This window comes from Coturnix japonica, chromosome 4 (assembly GCF_001577835.2).
Source record: "Coturnix japonica isolate 7356 chromosome 4, Coturnix japonica 2.1, whole genome shotgun sequence".
Lineage (NCBI taxonomy): Eukaryota > Metazoa > Chordata > Aves > Galliformes > Phasianidae > Coturnix > Coturnix japonica.
In genome coordinates this window covers 10,713,164-10,722,899 of record NC_029519.1, presented here as the reverse complement: position 1 = coordinate 10,722,899, position 9,736 = coordinate 10,713,164, and the positions used below count along the sequence as shown (strand labels likewise).

At 45.2% G+C, this 9,736-nt stretch overlaps 1 long non-coding RNA gene across 2 annotated transcripts in view; it reads left to right on the top strand.

Moving 5' to 3' along the window:
- The first annotated feature begins 2,883 nt into the window (after positions 1 to 2,883).
- The window catches only part of LOC107312886, a 58,613-nt gene continuing 51,760 nt past the window's right edge, over positions 2,884 to 9,736 (top strand). The window contains exons 1-2 of one of the 2 annotated variants that reach the window (XR_004307175.1): positions 2,884 to 4,186; positions 8,307 to 8,456. This is a non-coding gene — a long non-coding RNA (uncharacterized LOC107312886). Of the gene's footprint in view, positions 4,187 to 6,834; positions 8,202 to 8,306; positions 8,457 to 9,736 lie in introns of those variants that run through there. The other variant, XR_001554672.2, reaches the window with a different exon arrangement.

The following is a 9,736-nucleotide window of genomic DNA, read 5'->3' as shown; positions in this document are numbered from 1 at the left end:
ATTCCTTGAAGCTTTGATGAATCAGAGCTGTGGATAATCCATAGAAAAGTTAATGTCTTTATTTACTGCTTACTCTGATCCATCAGAGTTGGCTCCTCCTCAGAAGAGAGAACAAAACTTCCATTTAGATTCTCCTCTCTTCATCCTGTTAAGCATCCCAAATTGGAGAATCTATCACCCACCATCTCTCTGTGGCTTCTCAAGTCTTGGCACTGCTTGCTCTGCAGAGATGACATGTCCCCTGGTCTCATCAGCTTTGATCTCACCAGCTCAGATATCAGAAGCAACAGAGATTACGTGTCGAAGGATCTATTTTACTTGCTTATCTTTTGGTTTGAAGTTGAATGTTTTACTTAAAACCACTTTATACCATTGCAGGGGGTCAAGGCTCTTTCTGGAGTCTGCTTGAGGATCCTGCTTCTCACTTTCTCTGCTGACACTGCCATATAGTTACTAGATTAAGATATTTTTCTTTCTTATCTCCAGCTTCATTCTTCCTTACTCATTTCATCTTATTCCTCACTGAGACATTCGTTCTCCCAGACAGACCACACAGAAATGTAAGGTAAATCCAGTAGTCTGTGCTGATGGGTGCAGTCCAGCCCTGGCCTTACTTTGGAGACAAACATCTGGTACTATCCTCTTTTGGACCATAATGCTCCTAGGTGTCTCCAGCTTGACAATCTGTGGTCTCAGTGAAGTATTTCTATACCCTGTCAGATGTCCCTGACACAAAAGTTGGCCCTTCTGTCTTGGCCAGTGTAGGAGAAAAAGTTTCCCTGCCTGCTGGTGACCTTGTGGTGACCTCCATCATTCCCTGAGTAAATCTGTCCCATGAGGAGCACATTTGTGCTCTTTGGGCAGATCAGAAAATATACACCTCAAATAGTTCGTCTCAGCCTAGGGCAGAAGTCATGGCATGTCAGTTCCATCAACTTTTTGGCCTCTTTGGAGGGCTGCAGCATTTCCTCTTCTCAGAATATATAAGTCCACGTGGCTCCTCTCCTCTCAATCCCACTGGGGTGGTATCCTGCAGCCCTATTCTGGGATAGTCATGTTTTGGCATGTGACAGAAGGATGAATGGGACTTTCTGTTCTGCTGGAAACAAAGGATGTATCCAGACCCCCTTAGAGACCCCCAGGAAAACAGCACTCTTCTTGTACAGTCAACTGGTGTCCTTGAGACAAAATTAATTTTAAAGGCTAATGGTAAGTGTCATTTAAATGACCAGAATGAAGATACTACTGAACAAAGCCATGATACCACTTAGCAGCAAGCAGCAATGTAGCATCATGCAGGCTTCATGCTTGGCACAAACTGCTCTTCCATTTTAAAGGTGATATATTGAGTGTAATTAATTTTAATAAGTGTAACCAAAAGCAAGCTACTATGATGGAAGAGGTCAGTCCAAGATTAAATGAATGGCAGTCAACTTTCAGAATATCAAATTGGAACCATCCCTGAATAGTAACATTAAGGCCAACATTCACTGCTTGAGGAACTGTGGAAATGTATTGGTGACTTTCTAATCAAAGCCATTAGAAAGACAGTCCTTAAGGCATTGGCGAGTAAAAATAATCGCTTCTGTTTGAAGATTCAATCACTGGATTTAACCTGCAGGTAGAATAATCTTGGAACTGTTCTCTAAAATTGTGCTGTTTCTGTGTGATCTTACATTAGAGGAATCAGATCATATAAATATGGTTGTAGAGTTGAGAAATAGCTGCAAGAATCATTGGAGAGCTTCAACTTACAGTCCTTAATACAGGATTGCATACAAACATATTGATCCACCTCCAAAATGAATGTAGTTAGGTACCCTAACATGCATTCAGGCTTGGTCTGGAGGCAGTAGTTGGTCTTTATAACCCTGCAGATTCTGCCCTCCTGTTCCACCTCCACCATGTCCTCACCTGCTCTAATGGAAAGCTCCAAAAGAGATTTGATGAAGAGTTAACTTGCCCATGGGAAACAATATCCCATGGGAAACAATATAGTTCAGTCAATATCACTTTAAAACTGATGGTAATTAATCCTGGTAATCAGCTATAGACCCCTTATCTGCTTTTTATCCTTTCCACGGTGGTATTATATGAAAGTGAGAGTCTGCATTATCCCTGGGTGCCAGGAGTGTACTGCAGATAGTAATGGGCAACAGTATGCCTGGAGGAGAGGATATACCTGCAAGTGTCATGTATGCTGAGGCTCCACAGGGACTTGAATAACAGAGCTCAGAAACAGTGCATCAGGAATATAAAAAGGTAAAACCTTCAGGAGAGGAGAATGCGTGGGACCTGCACGAACAAATCCTTTGGGAATACTCTTCCCTAGGGATGTGAGAGACAAAACTTCCTGCTTTCGTGAGGCCTGTTCTCATCTGATTTACAAACATTGTGTGTTTTTGTTCAGTGCTCCTCCAGGAAGGTTTGTGTTAGGAACACTGATGTCTGTTTGGGAATCGGTTTCTGAGCTGTTGACATTTTCAAGGTTACTACTGGAAAAAAGAAAATAAGAAAAAAGTCGTGTCTTCATTGCTGACTGTTTTCTTTCTTACTGCCAATACTTGCTTTGCTGTCTCCTTTTACCCTGGGAGATTTGGAGTCCTGGAGCACAGCTCTGGCACTTCCCAAGGGTGCTTCTGTGAATGTTTTCATTCTTTCAGGGTGCTCTGGTGCTAATGATCTCTGATCTTTGTCATATTCTTTACCCTCTCCAGGCTGATATCATCTGTCCTTAACCCTCAATACAATTACTGTAGCGATGGACAGTAAAGAAAGCAAATGGTGGTGGCAGCAGCACCTGTCCTATAGACTGCTTACTTCCCTTCTGGAAGAGATGCCCCATTGGCTTGGGATGGCTTTGAAGCAGTGGGATAAAAGCTCCATTTCCCCAAATCTTTGTCAGTGATCCCCATCCCCGACGTACAACAGCTCAAGGAGCTGCATGAGGTCCACCTCATGTGGACCCCACCCTACAAAACCTCCAACAGTTCCAGGCTGGTTCCCACCAAACTCTGCATTGTGCTCCATTGCAGAGGGATGAAAAGCAGTAACTGAGTTCTTGCATCTGCCCGTGTGCTTGTAGACATGTCCCTTTCCATCCATCAGGATGGGTGTGAGGAGGAATAGCCTTATTTAAAGCACATAGGGTGCTGGGGTTTTTCCTTCCTGTTGGAGGAGGGGATGCCTCAAAAAGCATCTCCGTGCTGCAGAGCCAGATCGCTGCTGTTCCCACGAGCCTGCACTGACCCTGCACTTTGATGCTGTTTTTTTCTTTCTCTTGTTGCTTGTAATGTTCTTATCAGCTGGGGCCAGCTGAAGTCAAGCGGGCTGGGGATGACAGGGGGTTTGCAGCTCTGACTTCTGAGTCACCAGGAGTTTCATGACAGTGGCCATGAGGAGCAAGAGTTGCTTGCCAGCTGCTTGTCTTTGAAGGCTGGCTGTTATGGTCTAGTGTCACAGCTGAGACTGTGTGTATGTGTGACTTCCTGCCTGGCTTTGGATGAACTGGGATGTGCAGCGTGCACAACATACTCATCTTCAGGTGCCTTAAAGTAAGTCCCTGATTAACAGCCACTGAGCTTGGGGATAACTGTGTACTGCTAAAGCATCACTGAAACCGATGTGATTGGATAATGTTGATCCCAACCTTGATGGAGAGGGGACTTCTATCGCACACAAAAAGCCACCTGATAGAAGTTTTCAGTCAATAAAAGTGACTGTTTCAGTTTTTCTTTTCCATGGGAAGGTGGAGAGGAACTTGCAGCCCATTTTGTATGTGATTGGTGTTATGAAAATATATATATATTCTATATATATATTCTATATATATATGCTTCATACATTCAGAATGCAGCCCACAGCAGCCTCTTCTCTGGGCACCCCCAAAGCTGTGCTCCCTGCTGAGTTTGATCTTGGGGGTGAGTAGAACTGAGGAGGCTGAAGTACTCTGCAAAAGATTATGTAGCATGTTTTGACGCTAATAGGAGGGGGAAAAAGTTTCTATAGATGGATGAAAAAGAACATTTTAGGTCCCCATGGTGAGACGGTGTGGATGCACAAATGTGGCTTTACCCTTTAGGATCTGCAATTGAAATGGGAGATGGTTTGAGCTTACAAAATATCCCCCTGGAGTTCTGGTGCTGCACTATTCAAGCTTTTGGCAGAAAAATCTTCATTACCCAAGGTAAGCGTGGAACTGCTTTTCCTGTAGTGGTTCATAGACTGGTCTGTAACTGATCCCAGAGTCTGTAAATGAGTATGACGTGGGTACCACGGATGTTATTTTTGCTGGTAATTTTCATCTGAACTTTGAATATCACAAGGTGTTTTCCTGAGTGGTTTTGGGAAGGTCTCAAAGAACCTCCATTGGAAGCAGCTAACAATGGTGAGAAAAGGTGGGCTACCATGCTGACAAGGCTAAGGTGTAAATAATGTATTCATTCCCTTTGACCAGTTCTTTGGCCAATCCTGGATATTCCATTTAAAGCTGACAATATCATTGGAGCTTGTTGGCTTTATCAGGACAGTGCCAGCAGAAGAGCAATGGCAGCTGCAGCATGCAAAACTCAGTAGTAATTTCTTTGGAGTATTTCCCAGTTTCTCTTAGCTTCTTTCCATTAACGTTGCTTAACAAACTTCTGAGAAAAGTTTGGATAACTGGTTATTGCCCCTGAAATAACTGCAGTTAATTACATGAAGATTGATGGCCTCTTCTTCAAGAGCCATCAGAACAGCCTTCATCTTCCTGGAGTAGTGATGACCTTTCCAGGAAATGGGAATGAGGAAATGCAGTGGGAGATTGTTTGGGTAAACAAAATGTAATTTAGAATCCATAAAATTATGGGGGGAGCAAGACTAATGTGTTTCCATACATACCATCCTCCTTGCTGCAGCTTGCAGATAGACAGTGTTAGCTGGTAGCTTACCCGTGATGAAAATGGGGAAGATGAAGCACAAAAAGGACCCATAGTCAGCAAGAGGCTGGCTATGGGACTAGCAGAAGGCAGAGGAAAGCACAAGTTGATGTCACCTTCCCTTAACATCTGATGGAGGCTGTTTTCTTGTGATCAGAGCTTTGGTTCTCACCGTTGGATGTGAATCAAAACCAAAGGTGTTGCAAAGAGCCTAAGGCCTTCACTTTTGATGTTGTTAGAATTACAACAAGCTCACGGATGCTATTAAAGAACACTGAGTGATCTCTGCCCTTGGAAATCTCCGCTGTTAGAAGATCCATTTGTTGAGCTGACCATTAATAGACATGCCTGCAGTACATGGCAACAGAGATGTGGAGGAGGCTTTGTGTAATTCCACCTGTGTTTATTGCCCTGAGCTCTGCTGGTGGAAGAGCCATCCTAGGGTGACCATTGGATCTGGGATGGAAAACATGCTTAGGTGCTTGTAAGGGAGTCATGCTATTGGGAAATCTTTGACTTCCAGATAGGCAGCCCCGCACTGTGCTGTGTGGTGGTTATCTTTGGGCCAGGCACTGTGTACTTGAAAACGGTATCTTCAAAATGGACCAAGACAGCAGAAAGTTGGTTCAAATCATTTTGCCCCCATGATTAATTACTTGCTGCTACAAGGTAATTCTGGAAGAACTGAAAAAAATCTTATAAAATACATGCACAAAACTAGCTTTACAAATTGTCAGTTAAAAAGCCATTCATCCACTACAGTCCATTTAAATATTCTATAGTAAACCCAAGGTCCTCTTCAGTTCATTAGCAAATGCCAATCTTGAGTTCCATCCCTGAAGCTCATGTCACTAGCCTCCAGGTCCCCGTGGTATCTCACACAGCTTTATAGCTGGCATAGGGATGCCTCATGTGGGAGGGGATGTGTTGGGAGAGGCAAACATGATATTTGCCTGCAGACCTGGGAGAGTGAGTCAAGTGACGTGGGTATATGGAGGACTGCAAAAGGGGGAGTTCATCCTGTTGGAGTAGTACTGGGATAATGTTAATAATGGGAAGGGAAAGTAAGACACAAAAGGAGATGCCTTGTAAATCGAGGATGGCCTCGAGACAAAAGCCAGTCATGTGTGTTGGGAGTGACTTGTTTCATGTGAGGTTTCTCAATAGCCTCTCTGTGTGGAGGAGACACTGGGGCTCTGTGGAGGGCTGCACGTCCCATAGGGCTGCTGGGTCACAAGCAGTACATGTGACTGCAGAGCGTTACCCCAGTATGGGGCCTCGCCATGGCTCATCCAGCTTGGTGGCAGAGCTAAGAGTTGGTGTCTCTGGGGACATCCTCTCTTGGGAAGCCTGTCTCTGCTCCTTTAACTTTCACAAGAAGGAGAAGTGGAGGAGGAAATCATTTTCTTTTCTTTGGAAGGCTCCATGTTTCTCACTACTGTTATGAGGAGAAGGCTTTTCTCTTGGATGCTTTTCATTTGACACATAAATATCTGAGATTTGAGACAGGACAGTAACTACCATCAGTAGTTGATTACCTCTGTTAATCTGCCTAGATAAAGGTGACCCTTTATGCTGCCTCTTAGTGCACCATGGGCCCTGAAAACACTAGTCTGCTGGCAGGTGAGAGCTACGTGTGCTCTGTTAGAATCATAGAATCATCAAGGTTGGAAAAGGCCTCTAAGATCATCTTAGTCCAGCCATCAGCCTATGCCCATGACCCCTCTGAACCATGTCCATCAGTGCCACACCGACCCTTTTCTTGAACACCTCCAATGGACAGTGATTCCACCACCTCCCTGGGCAGTCCATGCCAATCCCTCACCACTCTTTCAGAGGTCTTTTTCCTAATAACCATCCTGAACCTCCCCTGGTGCAACTTAAGGACATTACCTCTTGTCCTGTCATTGTTTCCTGGGAGAAGAGGCCAACACCCATCTCACTACAGCATCCTTTCAAGGATCTGACAGCCTACACAAGGGAGCACACAGCAGGGAGACTGGAGCTCAGTGATCCTTAATGTCCCTTCTAACCTAAGCCCTTCTATGATATCTTTGTTGCTGATGTCGCTTAACTTTCAGTGTCTCAGATCCCAACCTTGCTCCCTAAGGGGTGAATTGCTGCCCACAGACTCTAGATGGCCCACAGACCAACAATTTCATGTGCTTGAAACAAAGTCATGGAAGCGCTTTATCTGCCTGCAACCATCCTGTTCTTGACATCCTACACCATCCATGCTGCAAGATACAGGATATCTTCTTGGTGGAGGCTCTCTGGGCTGAGAAGAACTCCTGGCTATTCCTATTTCAGGAGTAGGAAGCAAGTGTAGAATAAGGATTTGAATGAAAACCTGGGAGCCTAACTCACCCTTGCAGACTATGAGTGGTGGCATTGTGCCAAGCATAAGCTGGGTCCTTCCTGTTTATTTTTGAATCTGAAGGCCACCACGATAATGCCAGTTACTTAAAAGAAAAGTTTGTCTCCCCATCCTGCTAATTAACAGCCTCTGAGAGGCACCCAGAACCCATCTCTGGGGCCTGGAGTGCTGCAAAAGCATGTAAAGGTTAATTGAAGGCAATGGGAAAACAAGAATTCAAACTTTAACCTTCTTGGTCTGCCCTTGTTATGCTAACAGCATGGTGCAGGCAGACTTAATGACTGCTCATTACCCTGCTACCTAATTAACCTTCTGCTCTAAAACACAGAGAGCCCAAACAGGGATCTTGCTGCCCAGAGCCCTTTCTGTCGGCATCCCCACGGGTTAGGGAAGATATGGCAAAGTTCAGATCTGCTTGGTCAGTGTCTCTTCAGCTTTTGTTATAGGAATTAAGTGGTTTTTCATGATACCACATTCTGCAGTAGTGCACCTGAACACCTTGTTTTGCATCAGCTCTCTTCTAGGAGCAGCTGGGAGCTTTGGGGCAAAATAAGCAAATGAGCCAAAGCATCTCAGTGGGCCACAGCCATGTGATGGGAAGGAAAAATACCAAAGCCAGAGTATAAGTGAAATAATGTCACCCCAAGCCCTCCTTGAAAGTGCAGTGGTCTGTAAGGCTTATCTCAGCTTTGTTGGCAGGGCATGACATCTTGCTTTGATGTGTCAATGAACTTGGAGAGAAGAAAGGACTTTTTGGAATGCATTAATTCTTTCTCCAGAACACTTACCCTGAGTTTAACTTCTTTCAGAGCCGCTGCTTTGCTCATATCCTGCCTTGTCTGTGCAGAGAGATATGAGGTCATTGGCACAGATGGATTTGGACTGCTCTAAGTCCTGGTGTCTGTACGGTATGTTGGTATGTGGTGTGCTGGGATAGTGTCCACACTTTGGGTATGAGTAGTTGTGGAATAATGTTACAGCTCTGTTTGACTTTCTTCTCTCTCCCTTCCTAGAAGCTGCTTTTCTCTGGTGTCCTGTCATGGCATGGATGTCTCTCATATCACATAATAATTGAGACTGGAAGAGATCTCTGGAGGCAATCTGGTCCAGGCTCGTGCTCAGCCAGGGTCTCCTGGGTGGCTGCCCACAACCCAGTTTTAGCTGTGAGTACTTGGCCTTTCTGCTCATGCCTTTCTCTCCCTGACTTGTGAATGTGATAAAGCAGTAGTAGGCTCCTCAGACCCGCAAACCATGACCAGGCATAACCAAAGAAGTTGATGGAGGTTTAAAAAAAAACCACAAAAACATGGCTTTGTAGCAAAGCCAAAACAGGTTGTGGTCAGGATTTCCAAAGAGAAGAACCAATCTAGCACCTGTGACAGCTGGGACTGGGATTAAGGGGGCCCTTAGGAGCCTTCACCTGCAATCAGCTGCTGCTCCAAAGTGACAGCTGTTTAATTCAAGCATGGTTTCCCCTGCATGGGGGTGGTAAGAAACTCAAAGTGGTTGCTGCCATTGCCTTATATTATCCACTATGTCTGCACCAAGTTGATATTTATGCTGGGGATCCACCAAGAAACTGGCAGAAGACCCTCATAGGGATGTCCTTGGCGAGGTGATGAGGCTGGGAGGAAGGGCTGATGGTAAAGTCTTCTGAATGTAACACTGAGCTGAATAACAGCAGGTCCAGAAGGTGCACAGTGAATGATTGGGCTCCATGGGTATCAACTGCTGTGGCAGGAACACCAGGCGCTAAGTCAAAGGACAGAATGTGGGATAACTCCTGCTTTCCCTTTCCCATGAAGCCAGAAAAACTCCTCCATGGTGGGAACTGGAGCGATGGATGAACAAGGAGGCCTTCCCTCCCCTTCAGAATGTGGGTTGCCGACAGAGCTATTTGGAGATTGTCACTGCTTGTTTTGGCCCTGACTTGAGTGCTTTGGTCACCACCTTGCTCAGGTGGCTATTTTTGGTCTTGCCAGGAATGGACTTCCTGAAGGGTAAAATGATGGAGGGGAGAAAATAAACTTCATGTTTTCTGAGCTGTAAATAAATAGGAGTTTTTCTTGGCCTTTCCCAGGGTTAGTGGTGAATAAAGGCAGGAGGTGGAGAGAGGGTCCTTGTGTCCCACATCACTGGGTGGCACTGGTGACAGAGAAGGTCCCTGTAAGGGAAACTGTTGATCACAGCTTGAACCCCTGATTAACCAGCTGAGGCAAGTAACGAGTCAGCTGTGGAAGCACAGGTGAAGGTAATTAACTGTGCTCCCAGAAGGGGGGAGCCTGGCTCCACATCTCTTAGATCCCATTTAAGGGCTGACCACCACTAAGGTAGCATCTCTTTCTGGAGGTTGCTCCTTTGTGGAGTTTTTGCGGTGAGCCCCAACATTGGTGAGCATCCATCTCAACTGAAAGCCTCAGCACTGGTGAGTCTTTTCTTAGAT